The sequence below is a fragment of the Mus caroli genome, unplaced genomic scaffold, assembly GCF_978045245.1.
Source record: "Mus caroli unplaced genomic scaffold, Mus_caroli_1 scaffold_15, whole genome shotgun sequence".
NCBI classification, from domain to species: Eukaryota; Metazoa; Chordata; class Mammalia; order Rodentia; family Muridae; genus Mus; species Mus caroli.
In genome coordinates this window covers 67,313,833-67,339,287 of record NW_028227270.1, presented here as the reverse complement: position 1 = coordinate 67,339,287, position 25,455 = coordinate 67,313,833, and the positions used below count along the sequence as shown (strand labels likewise).

The 25,455-nt window shown below is 45.5% G+C and overlaps 1 protein-coding gene across 5 annotated transcripts in view; it reads right to left on the bottom strand.

The window, feature by feature from the left end:
• Positions 1–16,010, bottom strand: part of Spin1 (spindlin 1) — a 52,962-nt gene extending 36,952 nt beyond the window's left edge. The window contains exon 1 of one of the 5 annotated variants that reach the window (XM_085831075.1): positions 15,992–16,010. The gene's annotated coding sequence lies outside the window, so the exon portion shown is untranslated. Of the gene's footprint in view, positions 1–14,703; positions 14,855–15,149; positions 15,169–15,224; positions 15,346–15,486; positions 15,711–15,991 lie in introns of those variants that run through there. The other 4 variants (XM_085831077.1, XM_021180282.3, XM_085831078.1 and 1 more) reach the window with 4 other exon arrangements.
• Between the last annotated feature and the right edge of the window lie 9,445 nt (positions 16,011–25,455).

Genomic DNA, 25,455 nt, shown 5'->3' with positions numbered 1-25,455 from the left:
AGAGTGAGTACCAGGACAGCCAGGGATACACAGAGAAACTCTGTCTCGGAAAAAAAATAAAAAAGAATGCACTACCCTTTTACACAAAGAATTAAATCTTAGCTGAGATGATTATGACTACAAGATGAAGCACATCACCATGTTCTCACAGGTGGCAGGTATTTCTGACTCTATGATCATCGCTGCTGAGAATGCACCATCGGGACTGCAGAGAAGGCTCAGAGGTTAAGAGCACCCACTGCTCTTCCAGAGGTCCTGAGTTCAATTCCCAGCAACCACATGGTGGCTCACAACCATCTGTAATAGAATCTGATGCCTTCTTCTGGTGTGTCTGAAGACAGTGACAGTGTACTCATATACATTAAATAAATAAATCTTTAAAAGAAGAAAAAAGAATGCAACATCACAAGAAAGAACAGTACAAAGAATTGGGCCAATTCAGAATGTTTGAAGTTCTGTCCTAATTCTAAATCAAAATTCGCTTAATCATTTTTTAATAAATCCTTTCAAACAGCAACTTTAAAGGTCAAAAATACAATACAAAGCTACACTGATTTGATGCTTACAAGCTAAGAAATAACAGTAGGAAAATAATGTCTTTGTTTTCTGAAGAGCAGAAATTTTTGTATATACAGTGAAAACACTGTGACTCCTAACTACAGCAGCTCTAATCTGAGCAAAGGCAGCAATTGGACACTGGGATTGGCTAAACCCCAAGAGCAAAAGTACAGTACCAGACTACAACACAGTGAAAGCTGTAACAGACAACACAGGGGAGTACTGTCAAATGCCTCAGATTCATTCGCTGTTTCTCTGAATATTCATTTTGGGTCACAACACACCCAAACCTTTTGATGCTATTAACACCCTCCATGTTCAGTTCTATGACTCTCTTTAAGAAGGAGTCAAACTTCTAGAACTTTATTATAACTAATGGAAATATCTACTAGATACTGTTGGAGACCATACTGTAAGGAAGTAATCCTTCCGCAGTTTCCCACCCTAATAAGCCAAATGCCCTTGTGTTAAGGAGTGGTCACCTCCTCCTCCCTATCTCTTCCTGGCACCTAAGACCCTAAAAAGCTGAATTATAGACCCCTCTTCCTTATCTCTTCCTGACTCCCAAGACTTGGAAGGACCTGAGTTCTGTGCTGAGCCCAGCCTGACACCTGGACTGTTAAGGAGGAACCTACATTCCGGAGATGAGACTCCAAGTGCCTCCCGCCTGCAGTCAGAATTCGGCCTTCAGGTTCCCAGATGCCTGCCTCTTTGTTCTTTGTTAATTCCCCCTCAGCCCCTCCCTATTTCCCCTCGCTGTGTGCTTATAACCTGGCTTTTCAGCCTAATAAACAGAGACCTTGACAGGAATCCTCCTTGGTCTCCCCCCCCCCCCATTTCTCTTGCAGGTTTGTGGTTCCCCTCATCGTACCCACGAATAACTGGGTCCTGCTGGATTGGACAAGATACTTTTTTTCACATCTTTGGGGCTGGGGGGTGGTCAGTTAAGATGAAGGAAAGATTCCATAGCCTTTACTTCACTTTCTCTAATAATAAAATAAATAAAGTACCACCTTGTGATGGTTTGTATACACTCAGCCCAGGGAGTGGCACTGTTAGAAGGTGTGGCCCTGTAAAGCCTCCTCATCATAGCTGCCTAGAAGCCAGTATTTTCCTATCAGCCTTAAGATGAAGATGTAGAACTCTCAAGCTCCTCCTGCACCATGCCTGCCTGGATGCTGCCATGCTCCCACCTTGACAATGGACTGAACCTCTGAACCTGTAAGCCAGCCCCAATTAAATGTTGTCCTTATAAATAGGGCTTAATGGGTTATCCTAGAAGGGATGTAGAAGATTTTGTGAGTGTGATTTGAATTGTACGGACCTGGCCCAAGAGGCTTCAGTGGAGATTTTCAATATGTCTGGCCTATGTTTTGTGGTATTTTGGTGAAGAAGATGAGTATTGTTTGCTCTTGTCTGAAGAGTCTGCCTGAGGCTAAGAAGAGACTCAGATTGCATTCATAAAGGAAGTCTCAGAAACGCCCATCATGGACTTTGTTCTCTGGTTAAGTCTCATGAAGAACATTTTAAACAAGCCAAACAGGCTGAGAAAGGAAAAATGTAACATATATGGTTCATGTATTAAAGGGGCACCAGGAAGGGAAATGGAGCTGAATCCTGTATTCAAGGATATTAAAGAGAATTACGGGAGTTGTGACCTTGAGGCAAGATCCCACCCCAAGTTTAAGCTAAATTTAAGTCCAGGCATGGCAAGCCTTTAATCCCAGGAGGCAAGAAGATCTCTGAGGTCATGGCCAGCCTAGAACACAAATTCTACGTGAAGAAAAACTTAAATCCAGACTTGGTGGCCTATACCTTTAATCCCAGCCCTTAGGAGACAGGCATCAGATCTTTGAATTCAAAGTCAGTCTACAGAGCAAGCCCCAGGACAGCCAATCTTAGGCCAAGAACGAGTTGGAAAACTGAAAGCTGGTGATTATGTAATAGGACAAGGGGGCCATGTTCCAGCCCCAGCAAGCAGCAGAACTCGGTGGCTTTGGACACACACGTGGCTCTGGCTTTAGAGTGCAGAACAGAAGGGACTACTGGGACAACTGATACTGGCTAGCGGTGATTTATTAGAGATCAGCATCACTGAGGTGAAATCTTCTGGGGGGTGTTTTCTGAGAGGACAAAGAAGCTATGTTCCAGAGATAGCCAAGGTTGTACCTCCTGCTGCAGCTGTACTTAGTAATGTGGAAGTCACCCAGGTGGTACTGGTTTTGAAAGCATGAAGGGGTCGTGAGAGACCATGGAAGGCCATTGGTGAAAATGCTGCCTCAGTTGCAGTTGATGGCCCAGGACTGAAGGGGTCATGAAAATGAGTTGAGGCTTGGCACCATGAAAAGAGCCTATGAGAGGCTATTGGTGAAGCCTGGTTGTGGCAGAAGACTCCAGCGTATTGGAGATGTCCATAGGATGATCACCAAGAACAGCAGTGGCAATGGAGTGGATCAACCTGAGCTTAGAGTGCTACAGAAGGCAAAGATGGAGAAGTGATGCCTGCCCTTTGGAGGGGCCCAGAAGATAGGTTGATCCCAGACATTGAAACAAAAAGCTGTAATTCTGAAGTAGCCCTGAGACCCCAAGATCTTTGAGATGCCAGAGCTGTGGACTATCTACTGAGGAAAGTTGCTAACAAGGAGTGGAACTAGCCCAGGAGAAAGAAGTTGGTTGCAATCAACAAAGATGAAAAAGGAATTGGAGATCTGAAGACCACTTTGACATCAGACATGGAGATGCAGAGTTTAGAGTTTGCCCAGCTGGTTTCCTGTCTTGCTTTGGGATTGCAGATAAGTGATTGGATGAATCTCAGAAGAGATTTTGAACTTTTAACATTGTTGAGACTGCTATAGACTATGGAGACTTTTGAGGTTGGACTAAATGTATTTTGCATTATACTGTGTTTAGGTATGGCCCCCACAAACTCATATGCTTGAACAAGCCTTTGGGGGCCAGGGAGTGAAATATGATGGTTTATATATACTCAGCCCAGGGAGTGCATTATTAGAAGGTGTGGCCCTGTTGGAGTAGGTGTGTCACTGTGGGTGTGGGTTTTCAGACCCTCATCCTAGCAGCCTTCAGATAAAGATGTAGAACTCTCAGCTCCTCCTGCACCATACCTGCCTGGATGCTGCCATGCTGCCACCTTGATAATAATGGTCTGAATCTGTAAGCCAGCCCCAATTAAATGTCCTTATAAGAGTTGTCTTGGTCATTGTGTCTGTTCACAGCAGCAAAACCCTAACTAAGACACACCAGTTATCAAAAGAGAATAAAGAACCTAAAAACTTAACCTAAGCCGGGCAGTGGTGGCGCACGCCTTTAATCCCAGCACTTGGGAGGCAGAGGCAGGTGGATTTCTGAGTTCGAGGCCAGCCTGGTCTACAGAGTGAGTTCCAGGACAGCCAGGGTTACACAAACCCTGTCTCGAAAAACCAAAAAAAAAAAAAAAAAAAAAACAAAACCAAAAAACCAAAACTTAACCTAAGAATTTGTTTGAGAAAATGATATTCAAAGGGTGACCAAGTCTGAAAACAGAGCGGGGGGTGGGGGGTGGGGGTGGAGTGGGGTGGGGGGTGGGTGTCAGGGGTTCAAGGTCAACCTGAACTGGTTACACCAGACAATGTATCAAAATCCCAAAAGGAGTAAAATGAAGCTGATCTTCTCACTGAAATTCAGCAGTAGGGCTAGAATGGACAGCTACACACTAAAGACATAGAGTCTGGAGATCTTCAATCCTTTGAAGTTTGTAGACTGTGTAGACTGATCAGTAGGGCTAGAATGGACAGCTACACACTAAAGACATAGAGTCTGGAGATCTTCAATCCTTTGAAGTTTGTAGACTGTGTAGACTGATCAGTAGGGCTAGAATGGACAGCTACACACTAAAGACGTAGAGTCTGGAGATCTTCAATCCTTTGAAGTTTGTAGACTGTGTAGACTGATCAGTAGGGCTAGAATGGACAGCTACACACTAAAGACATTAGAGTCTGGAGATCTTCAATCCTTTGAAGTTTGTAGACTGTGTAGACTGATCAGTAGGGCTAGAATGGACAGCTACACACTAAAGACGTAGAGTCTGGAGATCTTCAATCCTTTGAAGTTTGTAGACTGTGTAGACTGATCAGTAGGGCTAGAATGGACAGCTACACACTAAAGACATAGAGTCTGGAGATCTTCAATCCTTTGAAGTTTGTAGACTGTGTAGACTGATTACTATGCACAGCAACTGGTCAAAATTTCAGGTGTAACTAATTAATTTCATCACTACTACAGTTAAGAATTTTTCAGAAGAAAGCCAGATAAATCCAAAATTAAGTAATACTGAGTTAATGTTTAGAGAGAGAGAGAATGAGAGTTCCCCCTAAGGAAAACCAAGATGCCTTTCAGGAAGAACATGGGGGTATGTCTGGTACCTTATTAGCTACACACAACAACGATCTTGCTCAGTAAAGCAAAGTCCTTTCTCCCATAAGTGACCTGTCTGGACAGAAAGGCATGTAGGCAGCCATTGTTTAGCACAGGAATAGACAGTGCTTTTATATTAGTCTCTCCTTTTCTACTTTGCCCTGAAATTGTGCTCAAATTCCCATACTCCTCAGATAGAGGGGGGCCTTCCCTGTTCTAGTCCCCCAAAATCTACTTGAAATGCCACAACGATGCCTTTCTCACTAAGAGCCCTGGGACTTCAGCCACCAGAGTTTTACTCTTGCAGGTTAGATCCTGTTTTTAACTCTATTCTTCATATCTCCTAGCCTCTCTTCCTCCTGTTCCTGGTAATTCCCCAAGCCTCATTTGAACGTTTTTCCTAACTTAGTCTTAAAGTAACCAGAAACCAGACTATCACTTGACACAGTATACAGAACAGAGAATGTAAAATATAGCATAGGCCTTTAATTCTAGCATTTTGGAAGCTAAGGTAGGAGGATTGCTAATTTGATGCTAACCTAGATTACACAGCAAGGTCCACACAGCAGTCTTAGCTACATAGCAGTAATCTGTCAAAGAAACGAATGCCATCAGTGTATTAGCTCTACACCTGAGATGTACAAAAACATGGGCTTGGGTATCTGTCAATCACCTTGTATAATACACAAACCTGCATACATCTTTTGTGGGTATATGTTCTGTCCATAATTATGCCAAACTTCTCTCAGATTTTCGTTTGCACAGTGCAAGACTGTACAATCTTCTGATAACTCACTTCATTACATGTCTAGAAGACTGATGGGGCAGGCTGTGAGAAAAACGCCAGAGGATAGCCCTGGGGCTAATTATATTTGATGTTAATTCCCTTTCCTGTTGAGTCAGCACTCAGGTGATTTCCTGTAAACCTTCTTCCCACCTAAATGTATAAAATAAAGGCTAGAGCCGGTGATTGGGCAGAGAAAGAGGGGAAGATGGAGCTGAAGGTTTGGGGAGAAGAGGAGAGAGAGAGGGGATGACAAAGGGGAGAAGGAGAAGGAAAGAGGCCTGGAGAAACCACAAGTTCTAAGGGGTCTCTCATATGGGCAGATAGTAGATCTGCCCAATCTGGGCGCACAGCATGTATTCATATTAATTGAGTTGTGTTTTCATTGCAGGGGCATTTGGAGATTTTCGGCAACAAGGAGGAAGCAGAGGTAGGTCACTGTAGGCTGGACCAGAAAGGCCACTCCCACTGGCCCAACAGCTCCCAAGGTCTCCAGCTCTGCTGACTCTGAGAACCACACACCACTCATTGGAGTTGACTTTAAGGTTTCAGTGCTGTCCAGTCAATACCCTCATCCACCGTAGTGTAGCTTCAGGGTTAGACTTCACTACTGCAGTTGTGAAGCAGAGCGGCTGAAGACCCATGTGTGCAGAAGCACCACATGGCTGAGCACACTGCACTGGTTTCTGACCCAGGCACCCTCTAGCCCCTCTGCCTCATGAACTAAGTGTAGGCACAGGTGGTGATTGCCCTGGAGGCCCTCAGGGTCAATTACCAACATTGAAAAAAGGAGTAAAAGCAGTGATTGTTCACTCAACCATCAGCACAAGGTGAATACCTGTACAGTGGACTAAGAACTTTAAACTCACAGCCTTGAGTTCCTTACAGTTAACTCTAGCCATTGTACTCAGAACCTAGAGAGTGAACTAGAAAAGTAATTAAGGGCAAACGCAAACAATCTCTGCTTTTCTAGAACTCAACCTTCTTGAGAAAACGAGTCAATGTTGTCAAGCAAAGTGACACTACTTTTGAGGACTAAACAAAGAATTGCAGAAACCTGTTCATGACTATAGCATGCACCGGACACATCTCCACTCCAATTCACACCCAACAAAGTAAGGCCTGAGCAAAACATCCAGAGGAAGAGAAGGGATTTTAAATAGAAAAGCAACAAATACCAAGATCCCTGATCTTCCCCTCAGAAGGCAGAAGGAAAGGTACACAGGCTTCCCTCGGGCGGCTTAACCAACAGTGCAAACTGAGGCCGAAAACAGTGTAAACGCCACACTGCTGAGTAGCATTATGAAGTCCTGCCCTTTGCTGCCCAGAAGAGTAATAACCCTTCTGCCCACCTACCTATGCAGTACACTAACCACCCACACAGGGGTCACTTGGTAGGCACAGCGGCTCTCAGATCCACACTACTGCAGAACCTGCAGGCTCATGTTCCAATCTTATTGTACTTACGAAGAGTACAAATACAGTAATGTCAGTTTGGATATGCCAAAGGAAAGTCATAGCACACTTCCTTTAACAAAAAAGGTGGAAATTCTAGACTTAAAGGGAAAAAACCAAAACAGCAAAAAACCAGTATGCCAGAGTTGTCAGGTTCTATGGTAATAGTGAACCCAGGACTGCAGAGATGGTTCAGTACCTTAAGAGCCAGCGCTGCTCTTACAGAGGCCCAAATTCAGTTCCCAGCACCTCCTAAAGGTAGCTCACAACTGCTGGTAACTTAAGGGGATGTGATGCCCTCTTCTGGTCTCCACCAGGAACCACAAACACATGACAAAAATACACTATAAGACAAACATATTTCTATGGAAATAAAAATAAATCTTTTTTAAAAAGATCTTTAGATTTAATTTTTTTTTTAAAAAAATGAGAGTCATGCTAATTTTGCTGTTGAACCTCAAACTACAAAAGTTGGTCACAGTGAAGAGCCACTGAAGCAGGATGGAAGGCAAGCAAAAACAGCATTTCTACCTGATCCATTGCTCCACAAAACACTGAAGCAGTATCAAGACTTCACCATGGATTCCCCAGAATCGTTGACATCAAGCAACTCATGGCATAAAAAAAGGAAATTAAAACACGTGTGTTTCTATTTTCAAAACTCAAACACTAAAGGAACAGAAACATATTACTGGGGCAGGCAGGAAAGATGACATACCAACAGAGATTGCACTATGACTTCTGAAAACTGTTCTGAATTCTGAATTACTTTAATGTTCACAGGGATGGGGGGGGGGGGAAGCAAACAGAAACACAGTAAGAAAATTAAAACAGGCATCACAAAGTGGCCGGGTCTGCAATCCCAGAATTTGAGGAGCTAAGCCAAGAGGGGCATAAGACCCTGCCTCAAAAAGCCAAACATTAAAAATATTATATGAACTGGTAAAGACTAAGAAAGAATTTAATGCAAATAAGCCAAACTTATACCACAACTGAAATTTTTTCAAGTGAGCTTTTACTTATTTATTTATTTATTTGTGTGTGTGTGTGTGTGTGTGTGTGTGTTCTCATGACAGTCTCATGAGATGTGGAAGCTGATTTTTCCTTCTACTGTGAGACATAAGGATGGAGCTCAGGTGGTCAAGTCTGCCTAAACAAGTGCTTTTACACTACAGAGTCATCTTACCAAGTCAGCTAATATTTTTAGATGGCTTTCTGGTTCAGAATATCAACAATACAACCAATGTAGTTAAGTTTCTAATAAAGACATAAAGAACTGTCAGTCACAGAGCCTACAGCTGTTCTACTAACTTTATTTCCAAACGACTACATATGCAATTTGGGGGAATGCGATTGCACTGATGTTGCTAAGACTATACATTTTTACATCAAAGAAAAGAAGATGAATTCAATGTAAAACCTTAAAGTACTAACCTTGATTCCACAGAGCATCAAAATGTATGTATGTCCCAAGTCAGTTCAACGGAAGCGGGTCAGTAGCAGTAGCAAGAATATAACAGAGCCGACAGGCCCTAAACTCCACTCCCAACCACAGGTGCTAAAACAACATAAGCATTTGGGAGGAAACTAAAACTTGAACCCTAGACATCTCACGGTAGAAAAGAAAAACTCACATGTCTAACATTAACACACATATCAAGTGAAGGCCCACTATGCTCTCAAGTTGGGACAAGCTGAAGAAAAGGACTGTGTGATTAAAACACTGGATATAAAAAAAAAAAAAAAAAAAAAAAAAAACCTCATGAGTGTACAATAATTCAGATGAAAGCTAAGTAAACCTCACACACATACAAGAAAAAAAGACTACTGCACAGTACCACAGCTTCTGGTCTGCTGCTGTGATAGAATAATTCCCTGACACAAGCGACTTGAGGGAGGAAGGTTTATCTGGCTCAGAGTTCAAGGGAATAAACGCAAATCAAGGTAGCAGGAGGCTGAAGCTGCTGGCCACAGGGCCCCGTGACCCACAATCAGGAAACAGAGATGAATGCATCTGCTCTCTGTTCCCTTTTTTCTTTTCTACAGTCCAAGATCTCAGTCAGGGACCCATGCCAGCTGCAGTGTGTGGGTCTCCCCACAGCAAGTAACTTCATTAAGATCATCTTGCACAAAGCTCAGAGCCTTTCTCCCAGGTAACTGTCGATTCTGTCAGGGTGACAAATCCCAGGAACCATCACAAGTAGGGAAAAAAATATTCTTTCCCTATTACCTGGGTCAGGACCCAAATCAAGCTAGTTGTAGCAATGTCAGTATACAGTGAGACTGACAAACCCAACGTAAGACATAAAGCCTGGATTTTACAATAAAATAACTACAGGCCAAAACTACAGACATGGGAGTGTAAACCTGGAATCCAACACTCTCAGCACTTGGGAAGTGTAGGCAGGAGGAACACATGTTTGAGTCTAGCCTGGACTACGAGAGATCCTAACTTTAAAAAAAGGGGGTTGGAAGAGGGATGGCTCAGTGGTTAAAAACACTGGCTGCTCTTCCAGAGGTCTTGAGTTCAATTCCCAGCAACACGGTGACTTACAATTATAATGGGGTCTGATGCCCTCTTCTGGCACGCAGGTGTACATGCAGATAGAGAACTCATACATAAAGTTAATGAATCTTGAAAAAAAAAAAAACCTTAAAAAATATATTAAAAGTATTTTGTTTAAATACTTACTAGTCTCAAGGCCTTGTTCATCACAAAGCCTGATCCTCAGTACTTAGAAAAATAACAACCTTTGTTTTTTCACTTACTGTGCCAAAATGTGACTAATGCCCACACTGACTAGATCTACTTCAACATGACATGAACATGCTGGTGAGTCCAGACCAACTTCTCAGCCTCAGCTGACTTCATCGACGCTCTAATTAAGAGTTCCACCCACCTTTCATGGTGCTCTACAACAGAAATCTAGTCCTGGTCCTATGTTAATATGGTTTCCTGTCCTAAAAAATTAAGCACCTGACAACATGTGGAGGCTTCCTTTAGCCCCAGCACTTGGGAGGGAGGTGGCAGGCAGATCTCTGAGTTCAAGGCCGGCCTGTTCCACAGAGCGAGTCCCAGATAAGCAAGGGCTGCACTGCTGTGGGTCCATGTTCTGTCTTACAGCTGAGGTGTGGGACAGAACATGGTAGTCTAGCCTGGACTACAAGAGATCCTGACTTTAAAAAGGGGGAGGGGGTGGCTTGGTGGTTAAAAACACAGGGAGGCAAAATGCAGGGAGTGCTTGATGCCTGAGTCTCCCTGTACACCCGCCATCTGGTGCTGGGCTTTGGGGTAGTGTTGAGACACTACTGGGGGAGGTTGGGGAGAGAACGAAGTCTAAGATGGAGCAGGCTGAAATTGGGGTTCCCTGACCTCCAGCACCCAGTCACCAGTGGAGTCCTGCACAGACGAGTCAAGAATGAAGGATTGGGGACCCACGGGCTGCGACAGAGGGCTGAGAACAACAAACGGAGCACTCCAGCTTAGCTCATCAGTGAAGGCAGGCAGTTGTCTGGAAGTGCAGAGAGGCCTTCTCCCCACAGAGGTTTTGATGGAAGAGACTGCCCATGTTTATCCATACCGTTAATTGACTGTTCATCATGGAAAATGGATGCTTACCAACTTCTCAGGGTGGACCAGAAATTTTGCAGGGAGGAATGTCCAGGAAGGGAAGCTTATTGGCTAAACCTCCAGAATCTCTAGGTACCTCAGCAGCATAGAGAAACCAGTTTTGGGCTACATGACCTCCATGTGGAGAATAATTGCGTGTTCTAGGCCAGGAATCTGGCTGGGAGCACGGAGGAACCTCTCAGGAGGATACTGGGGTCTCAAAATGGCTCTACTTCAACAAGTTTCCTGGCATGGTCCTATGTCCCACACATAGTGAAACACAGTCTCGAATATTACTAACAAAATTCTACTATAAATACCAACTACATTCATATAAAATACAATATTTAAAATCTGGCCCCAAATTTGTTCTCATACAAGTATCAGACACATGATACACAGGTGTTATTACATCTCAATGTCCACTGGAGTTACTGTGCACCAAGAATGAACTATAGTGAACTTTGGCCTGCTCCTGATAAGGTACTAGGGCCTCCAGGGAGTAAAGGTAACATCCACTGACTTTCAGCTGGAATTCAAAGCATGAATGAATGCATAAATTCTCCTCTCCCTGAAGACTATTAACTGCTACCAATGTCGACTCTGTCCCACCCACCACCACAACTCTTCTTTCCCACTGCACACCTTCCTCTTCGCAGATGTTCTTAGGCACATAAACCCATCACTATAACCATAACTATGACTTCTCTATACATTATTAGATTGTACAGACAAACTCATTATGTACTTTAGTCCTACAGGACTCATGGAAAGGAAGGACAATGCTATTTTTTTAAAGATTTATTTCTATCTTACTACATTCATGGATGTTTTGCCTGTATGTATGTATATATGGATGTATATGTGCACCATGTGCAAGCAATGCCCATGGAGGCCAGAAGAGGGCGATGGAGTCCCTAGAACTGGAACTACAAATCTCTGTTTGCTATCGTATGGCTGCAGGGAACCAGAGGGGAGTCCTCTGCAAAAGCAGAAGTGCTCTTAACAGCTGAGCAATCTCTCTAACTTTGACTCAGGACTATTTTAAATTAGGTACCCAGTAGAAACAACTTAAACTACATTCAGTATGAAGACACTTCCAAGCGAGCTGTTTAACTTCATGCCGCAGACAAAACTGACCCTAGTTAACGGAGGCAGAGCTGGGAAGGAAGGGGAAGGGATGGACACTGACTTGTCCAGCTGTAGTTCTACAACTACACCGAGGAACTCTACAAGTCAATAAAGTTTGGAGAAAGCCTTCCTCCCAGGCTGCAGCTCAGGGGCTGAAGGCTCTAAAGTCTCCCCTCCAGGTGAATGTCCACTGCTGCAGAGGTGAGCTTCACCCAGAGAGGAAGGTACTGAACAATGTTTTACACAACACCAGGCTTCCAAACTGAACAAAGCAGCTAGAAAAACAGACGTTTAGCTGAAAAAAAAAAAATACCTGTTTTTAAATATCCTCTATCAGACTGAGGTTCTACTAATGTGCATGCAGATATCATTTCCAACCTCCCAATTCTCCACTATAGGTCTGTGTTGCCTGAAACTTTCATCCACCTGCCTTCTCCATCCCTTGGTATTGGGATTGCAGGTGTGTGCCATGCCTGGCTCCCTTCATGTCATTTCTAACAGAGTAGAAAAAAGTGCTGCGAATAATTAACAATACTGTCAGTCCAAACCGTGTTAGCTGCCCCAAAGATCAAACTCTACAAAGAAGTTTTTCCAGGACACTAACTCTTACAAATGGTTTAAGGGTGAAATTCTGGACCACCCACAAAACAAAGCAGCACACACAAATCACATCAACCCCACATTACCATTCTCTCATGGGAGGACGCAGCTGAGAGACATCCTAAGGACACAGTCAAATAAAAAGTCGAGATGGTCTTCCAGCTCAAGAGATCAAAACAGAGTCACTCCTATGGAAGCTATCCAAACTGAAACTAAGTTGTTATCTGACCTTCAGAAAAGTCAAAGACAACCATCATTTCCCCAACAGGCCAGTTCAACCCACAGGGCAAGAATCCCTCAGTGAGGTGCTCGCTCTCAGTTCTGATCCTTGGCGAAGGCCATCCGGAAGTGAGTGGATGTGGAACTAGCTGTTTTTCTATGGGATTTTTCCGGGGAAGTAACGTTCAGTCCACAGAGCCCTTTCATCCTTTGTTTTCAGCCCTCTACTGCCCCATAAAAGGAAGTCCCAAGCTCACTAATAGCAGTATTTTTCAGAGTTCCCAAAATGAAAATGTGAAATGTGATCCTAAGGAGAGAAGAAGAGGGCGCCTCATCCCTCAGAATGACAGACCGGCAGGGCCTCAGGCACAGGGCTGGCCGAGCATACCGCCTCAGACTGCTGTTTGCTCTGGAGCTGGCAATTAAAGACACTACCTAAACAGCCACCCAGCCTCTATCCACAGATTGGGGACACATGCTGGGGGGTGTATCCACAACATGAAAGAAATGCCTTCATTCCCTAAAACAACCTATTCTATTTAAGGAATGTTTACATGGTAGTTAGTTTGTTGTACTGGGAGGCAAAACCTGGAGTCCAGCATGTATGTGCAGGACAACTGCTCTACCACAGACTTCTGACTTTTTGAAACAGGACCTTAAATTATACAAACTGTCCTTAAACTTCTAACCCTCCTCAACAACTGGGGTTACAATCCTGTTACTAGGCCTGGTGAAGGGTGACCACCCTATCCTATGTAAGAGATGGGCAGCATCAGAGCTTAGCTATCCCAGAAAGGCTTAAAGCACCTCCTTTGAACACTAAAGTGGGCTTGACTAGAGAAATTCCATAGTGAAAAATCTATTTTTAAAAAACCCTAAGCATGGCTCAGCGGTTAAGAGCACTCACTGGCTGTTCTTCCAAAGGACCCTTGTTTGATTCCCAGCACTTCCATTTGTCCAACTCCAGTCCCGCTAGTTCAGAGCCCTCTTCTGGACTCCTTGAGCACCAGGCACACATGTGGTACACAGACAAATATGCAGACAAAACATCCACACACATACATTTCAAAAATCCTAAATTATAAAAAGACAGTCCCTCACTCGATTGTACTCCAGGCGGAAAAAGGACAGTGAGCTCAAGGCCAGTCTAGAGTACAGGAGACCTCATACAAATTAATTTAGACTGAAAGCCCTTTTGCTTGATCCATTTCTTAGGCATGTCAGTAGGATTTTTAAGCTAATTCCGTTTTACTTATTGGGAGAAACACTACACGTTCTTATAAACATAGCAGGCTACGTTAATACACAATTATCAAATCTGATAACGGACATCCTGTAAATCGTGTTCACCCATTAACTAATACTGAAGGGGTGAAAAGGGCTAAAGATGTGCCTCCTCTCTTCTATCTTTCCAAAATTTCACCACCTCAGAGGTGTGCTCAGGATGTATAGGTAAAAAAAACCGTCTAAGATCCGGTTTCATTTTCACTCTCTAACAAAAGCTATGCAGAAGGCAATTACTCTCCATCAATCCTTTCAGGCTGCAGCTTCTTCCAGAAAATTCCAAGGAAAGTTAGTGAGGCATTCGCATTTCGATACGGATACCATCTTTCTCGCTAGTCACACTAAAATCCTTTACAACACTTAAACGTATCTTGTATGGCTTTTGGATGTACATGATAAATAAACAAGCCTTTAAACCAGAAGTAAGACTGCACACACACACACACACACACACACACACACACACAAACACACACCGAAAAATCCTTACAAAACCCGAAACCCAATTCACAGACCATTGAAACCAAATCAATATAAAAACAATTGCGTAAACAAACTTTGAGATGCGCATGCAACGTCGTGGATGACTGAAGCCATTTCTCAACCCGACAACCCCCCCCCCCCCCGCCTCCCGGAAAGGCCCAGAACGCACCATCCGTGCAGGAAGCCGCCAGGGACCGCGACCCCCGGCGCTACGCAGTATCCGCACCGCACATCTATCGGGCGCATTCGGGGAGGCAAACCCAAGGTCACGCAGGCCCGCGCCCCGAGCCCCCCAGGCAGGGCGTCACCGGGATGACCCGTCGCGGGGGTCCCGCCACGCCCCTCCCCCGCCCGGTTACGCAATGCCCCCGCCCCCGCCCCCCGCCCGGCACGGAACAAAGCGCGCGGGAAGCGGCCGCGGGGCTGGGGCAGGGACCCCGCGAGCGCCATGTTGGCGGGGGCGGCGGGGACCGGGCGGGGGCGACGAACAAAGGAACTCGCGCACGCCCCGGCCTCAGCCCGCCGCGCCCCGGCCCCACCGAGCCCGGCCGGCAGGGGGCGCTGAGGGGCGCCGCCCGCGGACAATGCGCCCGGGGCCCCGCGGGCCGTGCTCACCTGGGTCCGCGCGCCGTGAGAGGCCCACTCGCTTCCCCCCTCACGGCCCTGCAGCCAGCCCCACGCGCGTCTCACCTGTCCGCCACCGAGGCTGCCCACGGGGCCGCCGTGGTTCGCTCGTGCTCCCCGCCGGCCCAGCCCGAGCCAGACGGCGCCTCCCCACCCCCGCTCCTCGCCGCGGCCGCCGCCCGCCCCCCGGCCGCCACGGCGCACGCGCACTGCGCCCGCCGAACTGCGACGGCCGCGCCGCCCCGGCGCCCGGCGCCGCCGGACGCACTGCGCAGGCGCGGGTGGGAGGCGGGGCCAGGCAGCGGGGGCGGGGCCTGGCGCTGCTCACCTGGAGGGTGGGGCGCGCACCCGGAGCGGCGAGGTACAAGCTGGGGAGCCGCGGGCCCGGCCCAGAGCCGGCCTCTCTTAGAAGCGGAGCAGGGTCGGGAAGACGAACGGAGAGTAGCGGGCCTTGGTATTTACTCTTGCATGGGAGGACGGCTTCCAGGAGCTATCCTGACTCTTTGTCCTAGGACCTTACGTCTGCTGTCTCGGGTAGCTGCTTGGCTAGCTGCGGAGATGCAGGAGGCTAGGTCACATGACCGTGCGCAGCGCAGGTGCGCTTTCCTGCGGAGCAGCAGCTTTGGGCTGCAGGACGCGAGCCCTTTAAAAATATGGATAGGCTCCCCCATGCTCCCTTGAAGACACACCGCCTTGCTGCACGCCGCACTGCGCAGAGGCCGAGGAACTAGGCTCATCTTGCAAAGCTCAGGGCCTCCTGCGAACACCTGCGGAGGGTGCCTGCTGCAAACACCTAGCCTTGGCCTAGCTGCAGCCGCTGCTCTAGAACTCACCCCGGGCTCCTCGCGAGGCTGCAAGCCAAGACTTCCCACGATCGCACGGGAATCCGTGCGACTCTGGTTCCAGTTAAGACGCCTATTGAGGATCAGTTTGGCTGTGGGCAAGGAGAGAGAGAAAGAGAAAACGTCCGGGATGGTTTGGTTTGAGGGGAAGTGAAATGCGGGACCTGAAGCTTCATCTGGGTTTGCATCCAGCCTGGCGCGCTCTAGTCTCCTTCCCTCCTCTAGCCCAGTGTCTGGATCCAGGCAGTCACCGACCTGGTTCCTCGAGTGCTGTAGCACTGCCGCATTGTAATAAGCCTCCTGCCAGAGTGTTGCCAGGTCGAATTACGAGACGTTATTGGAAAGCCCTTTGCGCACTCCAAACCTGCAGCACGGCTCTTAGTTCGCTGTGCTCTTTGGGATTCCATTGGCACTTTTTTTTTTTCAAAATAAGATTGATATGTGCCTGCTCAAATTAAAATGCTTGTCTCAGATGACATTCTTGGCAGGGGCAACGTAGTCACAGACCGAAGAGAGGGCTAATTTCAGTAGAGATGCAGCGAGCCTGGAGATCACTGAGAGAAGATTAGCTTTTGTTGTTGTGTTTAATGTTTGATCGTGGAGGCTGACAGGAACAAGGAAGGGTGTGATAGGGAAGGAGGCTGGAGTGACAGTATGGAACACTTCTGTTTCCTTGGTGACACGCCTGGGTTTTTTTCTGTTCTCTAGAGGAACAGAACTTACAAAATGAATATATACATATGGAAAGAGTATGTATTAGAATACCTCACAGGCTTTGGTCAAGTTAGTCCAGCAATGGCTGTCTACCCACAGAAGATCCAGGAATCAGTAGTTGTTCGGTACTCAAAGCTGACTCATCTGGTCCTCAGCATACGCTGGAATCTCAAGCAGGCTATAATGTCAGTGAAGGAATGGACTTGCTAGTGAGACAACAAAGAGCAAAAGCTTCCTTATTCTGTGTCCTTTAAATAAGCTGCCAACAAGTGTGCCCCAGATTAAAGGTATGTCTTCCTACCTCAGAACATCCACATTAACCGTGTCTCTTCCCACCTAAAAAGTCTGGATTAAAGGTATATCTTTTTACCTCAAAGATCCACATCAAATGATTTAATTAAGCAGGAATCCATCACTGGTGGGCCCATCCATTTTGGAGTTTTGGTTCCTGATGTCAAGTTGACACGCAAAAATAGCCTTCACATCTGCCTAGCACTTACTGACATTTTGGGACCTGGTAACTTGGGGAAAAGAGTGTTGGGTGGGTTGTTTTGCCTGAACCAGGGCCTCACTATCTAGCTGGCCTAGAATGTGATAGGTAAGCCCAGGCAGGCCTGTAATTTAAGGTCTTCCTGTGTAAGCCTCCCCAATGCCCGGCCACGTGGTAGGGCATTTGGTGCCATCCTTGGCTTTAACCTATCTGAGGCCACTTGCAGACCCAACTGACCAATCAAACCCTTCAAGCCTTGCTTTCTCCCCCTTCTTCACAACAGGTTTAAATTTGCCTCTACTGATGATCTCCAGCAACCTGTCAAAAATAACACGGGCTACATTCTAGATTTATGAATGCCTAAATTGGACTCAGGGACAGAGTTGGTTTTTGTTTTTAAGATGAGGTCTCATATAGCTCAGGCTGGTCAGAACTTTTATACAGCCAAAGACAATCCTGAACACCATTCTTGTCCACCTGCCACTCTCCTCCCAAGAGCTGGGATGGCAAGCACATACCAGCATACAGATCAAATTGCTGGGCAGTAGTGGTGCCATGCTGTGTGTCTCAGCACTCAGAAGTGAAGGCAGGTAGATTTCTGAGTTCAAGGCCAGTCTGCTCTACATAGAGAGACCCTGTCTTAAAAAACAAAACAGGAAAAAGAAAAAAAAAAGTTATTGGCAGCAAGTGCTTTTATCTCTGCTGGCTTCAAAAACATTTCTGTGGAGCTAAAGCAAATGTAACAACTAGTGAATCCAAGTGATGGGTTTGTTAATTGTCCCTTCAGGCTTCTCTGACTTTTCTGAATAACTGAAAATTCTCGTAATATGACATTACACAAATAGGTTCAAAGTTATTTTATGAACATTTAGTATCCTTAGCCAGAGGGCCTACATACAATTTTCCTCCCACCCCTAGCTAGTTGATTATGCCTGCTAGTTTTATGTCAGCTTGACCCAAGCTAAAGTCATCTGAGAGGGAATCTCAATTAAGAAAATGCCTTCATAAGGATCAAGTTCTAAGCATGAATTTCTGTAGGGCATTGTCTTAGTTAGTGATTGATAGGGAAGGGTTGAGCGCTTTGTGGGTCCCTCCCTTGGGCTGGTGGTTCTGAGTTCTATAAGAAAGCAGGCTGAGAAGCTGGGCGTGGTGGTGCATGCCTTTAAGCCCAGCACTCGGGAGGCAGAGGCAGGCGGATTTCTGAGTTCGAGGCCAGCCTGGTCTACAAAGTGAGTTCCAGGACAGCCAGAGCTATACAGAGAAATCCTGTCTCGAAAAACCAAAAAAAAAAAAAAAAAAAAAAAAGAAGAAGAAAGAAAGAAAGCAGGCTGAGCAAGCCAGTAAGCAGCAGCTCTCCTTGGCCTCTGCAACAGCTCCTGCTTCCAGGTTCCTACCCTACTTTTAGTTTCTGTCCTGACTTCCTTCTTTAAGGATGGACTACGATGTGGAAGTGTAAGCCAAATAAACCCTTTCTCCCCCAAGTTGCTTTTGGTCATGATGTTTTATCATAGCAATTACCCTGACTGAAACACTGGTTAAACACAAATGAAAACATCAAAAAGTCTCAGCCGATGCGAGGACAAGATCTGTTTTGTCTCTGTGTTCCTAGATTCTTTGGAGTGTTTTCCTGCTCCAGGAGGAATACACTTGTGATACAGAAAAAAAAAAAAGAGATAGCTATCAAAGGCAGAGCCCTAAATTAGACTAGTAGGGTATCCACCCCATTGGTATTAATACAATGTTTGAAACATACCTTAGTCCTTGTTATTGTATAATTATTTAGCACAGCCAAAGTGTTCAAAATCCAGTAGATATGCCAAACACAGAATAACTTGACTCAAGCTCTGTGTTGGTGTTGTTGATAAGTGTTACCCAAAGGTTTTTCTGTCGGAGGCATAGTCTGTCTTTTGGTGCTATTAAATGGTGGGAATTTCAAGGCCTAACGTGTTACTGGGGCCGATGAGATTACTCAAGGGGTAACGGTGGGGGCTGGAGAGATGGCTCAGCGGTTAAGAACACTGGCTGCTCTTCCAGAGGTCCTGAGTTCAAATCCCAGCAACCACATGGTGGCTTACAACCATCTGTAATGGGATCTGATGCCTTCTTCTGGTGTGTTTGTATTCACGTTTAAAAAGTAAATACATCTTTAAAAAAGAAGGAAAGAGAAAGAAAGAAGGAAAGAAAGAAAGAGGAAAAAAGGGGCGGTAAGGGTGTTTGGAGCCAAGCTTGACAACCTGAGGGTGATCTGGGATCCACATGGTGAAAAGAAAACCAACTTCTGAGGGTTGTCCTCAGACCGCCACGTGTACACTGCCACTCACACCAACACAAATACAAAATTTAAACTTTACATTGAAAATCTAACAAACTCTAGCTCTGCTTCCTCCTGGCTCCTCTTCCTTCTCTCCCCCACGCCCAGCCCCTACAGTGACATCAAGGATCCCCCTTCACATTCCTGAGGGCCTCTTAAGGATAAGTGAACTGTTTGGGCTGCTGGCAGCCCTTGTAAGCTGTGTCACCTACGAACCAATACTCTCACGGGAAAAGGTTGACCTAAAAGTAAAGCTGCTGGTTCTCCCAGCAACTGTAGATTTACCAGTCTGCTTGTCAGCACCCTTTCACCAGAGGATCTCAAGAGGACATGGGTCTTACACGGACAGAGGCAGTTCCGTTGGGCCTACATATGTACTAGAGACAGAATTCTTAGAGCCAATCAGTATACTCTTGTTAAACTAGGCTTGGCCTACATCCACCTCTACCATAAAGATAAAGTTTAACCTATAGCTGAGTATGCTGCTTACAAATGACTCTCGGCCACAGACGGCTGAGTACACCAGGTTCTATAAGGCAAATGTGGGCTCTGAGTCACTGAAGGTATTTTCTGAATGACATGTCCTTTTCTCTAGCCACAGGCATAGTCTGTGAAGAGCCCACAGTAATTCTAGGCATTGCTCTGCTGACCCCATCACTGTAGCTGTCTTCAGACACAGCAGAAGAGGGCATCAGATCCCATTACAGAGAGTTGTGAGCCACCATGAGAATTGAACTCAGGACCTCTGGAAGAGCAGTCGGTGCTCTTAACCGCTGAGCCATCTCTCCAACCCATGGAACCCCGAACCCCCGTCTTTCTGCATGTCCTCAAGTTCCCCATTGTCGGTTGCCGTGAAACCACCTGGCCTTTGTTGAGCCCCATAAAGGTTAAGATAAGATTGCTGCTGCCAAGAGCTTGCTATCCACCACACCCTGGGCTGGAGAACTAACCCTCAATTTACAAATTCCTCCTTTATTATCACCTGAACATCCGCTCTTGGGTTTATGCTTCAAAAGGAAACTGCTCCCCTCCCCTTCAAGGTCAGGTCAGCTCCCTAGACTGACTGTGAGCCTAACTGGTTAGAAGCACCCTCCCCTACCCCAAGTGAATAAGTTGCTTTTGGTTTATTTCTGACTTCAGTGGTCCTTTCCTCATTATTTGCACACCCCGTGACCCCAACCATCTGGATATGTGGTAGGGCCGAGCATGCTAAACCCACTTTGATTCAGAATGGTGTTCGTTTAATAGAACGTTTGTCTTACTCATCAACTGCTTGTTGTTTGATTGCTTTCTCTGACGTAGAATCTCATAGATTTAGGCTGTGTCTCCAACCAAGAAAGACCTTGTGTAACCAAGAAAGACCTTGAACTTCTGATATGACTGCTTCTGCCCACAGAGTGTTGGGATGACAGGCATACAGTACCACACCATGTTCATTCTGTTGGGGATGGAACCCCAGGACTTCATAATGCTAGGTAATCTGTCAGCTGAGCTGCTTCACCGGCCCCGAAGATTTTAAACATAACAATCCAGTTTCTCCAACACTCATTACGATAGTGTCATGGGGTGTATGGAGGGAATTAGGTCTCAGGCCACTGCAGCCTGTCTAGATGTTGAAAGAGGTCAAAAGGTCACAAGTGGAGAAAAGATGGGATCAGACACAATTGAGAACAGTCCATGAGCTCTAGCAGGATCCTCTCCAGGTGCCTGCCGTACTTGGTATCAAGGTGTAGAGGAATTTTAATCCAGCAACATGTGTTCTTGCAAGGAGTCACATCCAAAGACCTGAGTGCAATCTGGGATCCACGTGGTGAAAAGAAAACCAACATCTACATGAGCATCTATCCAGGTAAGGCCTGGATGGAATGCAGACACACCCTTAGTACATACACCTTTAATCCCTAACAGTGAAGGTAAGGTTAGTTTGTAAGAAGGAAGCAGCCATATTTGAAAGTGACATCTACTTGAGGGGCAAAGTCACCAATCAAAGAAAGATCTGATGTGATGAGTCAGAGATAGTACATGCCCAACTCACACAAGAATGGCATAGGAGAGAGAGGGTACTGAAGAGGAGCAAGAGAGATAAAAGGGTGGTGGTGGTGAGTATATAGCAGTTTTAACAGACAGGTTACAGAGAGAACAAGCTAGACACAGGTGAAGGGAGAAGAAACCAGAGAATGAGAAGGAGCCAGAATATTAGAACATACTACCAAAGTTAGTTTGAGGCCAAGCAGAGCAATTCAGGCAAAAGCTGAGAGAAGCCAGATTGAATCTGTCAGTTTGGAAGATTAGATTGTACAGGGGCTAGAAGTTTCCAAGCCTAGGCCTAGGGTTGGTTAGAACAGTGAAAGAAATGCTCTGGGCTCAGCCCAAATCATAAATTTGGATATAGCTCTCATCCCTGCATCAAAGGAAATAAAAGAGACATTTACATCAAAGGAGGCTGAAGATTAGAGTGTATGCCCCAGGCCTTGTGATGCCTAAAGTTATGTTTCAAGGCTGAACTATCCTGCTTAAGAGATCTATAAAGCGATAATGTCTCTAACCTATAAGCCCCACTTGCTCAAAACATAAGTTCTGAGAGAGCCGGTGGAGAGACTAAGCCAGGCAGGCTCCAAATTAATAGTTTAAGAACTAGGCCTCCTACTACTGGACAAGTCCAAAACAAGTCAAATTCCAGGAAAAACCACCCCTTGAGGGCAGCCAATCAGGAGCTGCGGGGAGCTGCACTGCCACCTGTCCTGAACCAAGCTTGAGTCAAGCTTGAACCAAGAGTTGTTAATCAGCAAAAAATATGTGGCTTGTTATCTTACACTAATGGAAGTGTATGTGATTGGACATAGAGCTTTTTATTCTGTAGAAATCACCAGCACTCAGAGATCTCTCCATCCACCAAAATGGAGATGCTGAGTGAGCTTACAGGCTCACTTGTAAAGCCTGTTAGGGGAATTCCAGGGAGGAGTATGTCAACCTTACCTTTCTCTACCTCTATTGGTTGGCTCTATTTTCAGGGATACAGGTGTCTTGGGTATAGGTTAAAGTTCTGGGGGAATTCTGGGAACTTTCCTCAACTCCACAGGATGTACTTAATCAAATGTAGGCAGGAAGTACATCAGGATGTGTGCTTGCCCCTTATTGGATGAAGGCAGGGAATGTGTGTGTGTGTGTGTGTGTGTGTGTATACATATATACATATATATGTGTATATATACATATATATGTATGTATGTATATATATATATATATATATATATATATATATATATATATATAGTCTTGTGGGGTTTGCCTTTATAAGCCTCTGACTAATGTAATTTGGTGCCATTTCCTGGGAATCCTGGGTTTGGACCTAGCCAATATTTAATAATGTTGCTTCAGGTTTGGCTCAGAAATTATTGCCACTCAGTGGATTAATAGCCTCTGTTACCTCAGTTTCCCAGGTCTTTTCCTGTAAGCATCCTTTTTCTGGCATCCGAGGTGTCTCCACTATCCAGATCAAAGCTTTGCTGAGAAAAGGAATTAACTCTGTGTGGTGGTTTGAATATGCTTGGCCCATGGGAAAGTGGCACTACTAACAAATGTGACCTTGTTGGACTAGATATGTCTTTGTTGGAGGAAGTTCATCACTGTAGGGATGGGCTTTGAGAGCCTATGCTCAAGTCCTGCTCAAAGTGGGGGGGGAGGGGAAGGGGAGCCTCTTCCTGGCTACCTACAGAAGAGCAGTCTCCTCCCTGGCTGCCTTTGGATCAGATGTAGAACTCTGGACTCTTCCAGTGTTGTGCCAGGGAAATGTTAGTGATCCCCAAAACACACACACAGGAGCCGATCTGATACAACTCACAGCAGGGTCTTTATTCTATTCAAGCTAGCTTGCTTCCCCCAAACACATCGCCATCACACAGGACAGTTTTGGTGGTGGTGGTAGAGCCCCAAATGTCTATCGGGGCAAGGCTTTATAGTAAGCAGTAAGCAGGGAATGTGTGCAAGCATCTGATTGGAAAGCTCCTGTGGCCTTTAACATAATTGGCTGGTGCTGGGAGTCATATCATAAACTTAACTCCTCCTCCCCTCTGCATTGGTGGTTGTTAGGCAAGGGTTGGGCTTGTAACCTGGAGTGCAGGTTTGTTGGGGGAATAACCAGGAGACACTGGTCTTGTGGAGGGTGTAACCTGGAGACACTAGTCTTGTTGGGTATTAGCCTAGAGACTGGAGCTAGGCTCAGGTTTTGTTGGAGGGCAACTTGGAAACTAATGCTAGATACCAGCCTGTTAGTCTACCTGAGTTCAAACTTAGGTCAGGTTCTCTAAAATGAAGTTTGGCATCTCACCAGCATCATGTCTGCCTGGACACTGCCATGTTTCCCACCATCTGAAACTGTAAGGCAGCCCTAATTAAATATTTTCTTTTATATTATAAGAGATACCTCGGCCCATGGTATCTCTTCATAGAAATAAAACCCTAATTAAGACGTCCTGGATTTCCCACAAAAATGTCTTACTGAGGCTGTGATAAAATACCCCAACAAAAGCAATTTAAGAAACAAAGGGTTTATTTTGTTTCACAGTTTGTGATAAAGATGGAGAAATTAGAGTGGAAGGAACTCAAAGCTTCTAGTTAGAATAAAGAGCAATGAATCTTATTTGTCCATGTCTAAAATCTAAGATTCAACCAAGAAATATTATCATGCACAGAAGACAGATCTTCCCACCTCATTAAGATAATGCTTCCACAGACATGCTCAGAGACCCATCCCGCAGACACTAACCAGCCTTGATCTTGTATATCATCGAGAACAGGGTGCACATGAGCCAAAGTCCCTCCCTCTTCAAGTAGACTGGCTGAAACTAGTTTTGATCTAAGAAGGCTGGCAGGGTGACCTCATAGAACTTCTAACTTATTTATATGCAATCAACATATCTTTAAAGCCACACTAGTCAACAATTTCCATGACAACAAGAAACGAATGCTCTGAAAGCCAAGAAAAATCTCCAGCCAATTCCAGAAAGATGCAGGCATCCCTCCCTTTACTAGCCTAACATCCTAAGGGTTGAAAAGTTGATTCAGGAGTTTATCTACCAACGATAAAGTCTCTTTGCTACTCGGTTGGTCTGGGTCCACATTTCCAATCAAAGGAGGAAAACACTGCGTCCTTACAGAGATCATTGAAGACTCTACTGAAGAATGTTTAGAAGCTGTAGATGGAATCCTTAGATTTTCAAATTGATCCCCAGCCATATCCCACAGGTGCCGAGGTGAGATAGAAAATAAGGGACCATAAAAACACAGACATGGGGGCTGGTGAGATGGCTCAGTGGGTAAGAGCACTGACTGTTCTTCTGAAGGTCCTGAGTTCAAATCCCAGCACCACATGGTGGCTCACAACCACCTGGAATGAGATCTGATACCCTCTTCCGGTGCATCTGGAGACAGCTGCATTTAACTAGTTATAATAATAAATACATCAAAACAAAAACAAACAAACAAAAAAAAAAAAACAGACGTGGAAAGGAAGCGGAGCCCCTTCCCCTGCTGGCTGAGAATTTAGAGAGGGCCAACATTCCATAAATCTCTCCCACTTTATAAAACTTGTTTTAGGCCTGCTGTATTCCTGGGATTTAATGGCCTTCCCATTTCCTTCAAATCCTTTGTGCTGATTCTTTTAAAGCTAGCCAATCATTAAAGGCTGTAGGATCAGCCCCTATGTAGAAAGGAAAAGACACAACCTCTTCCTGAATTAGAATCAAAACCAAGTGAGCTTCCTGCCCGGGTATGCTTTCTAATATAGTCTGGGCTGTGGTGGGAACTGGATTACAGGCATGCTTCACTACAGTGCTGGAGTGAATACAGGGATTCATGTACGCCCTGAGCTACATCCCAGCCAAACACAATCATTTTCTACCATAGCTTAAAGTCTGACAACTGGAGAGGGTCTGACACCCC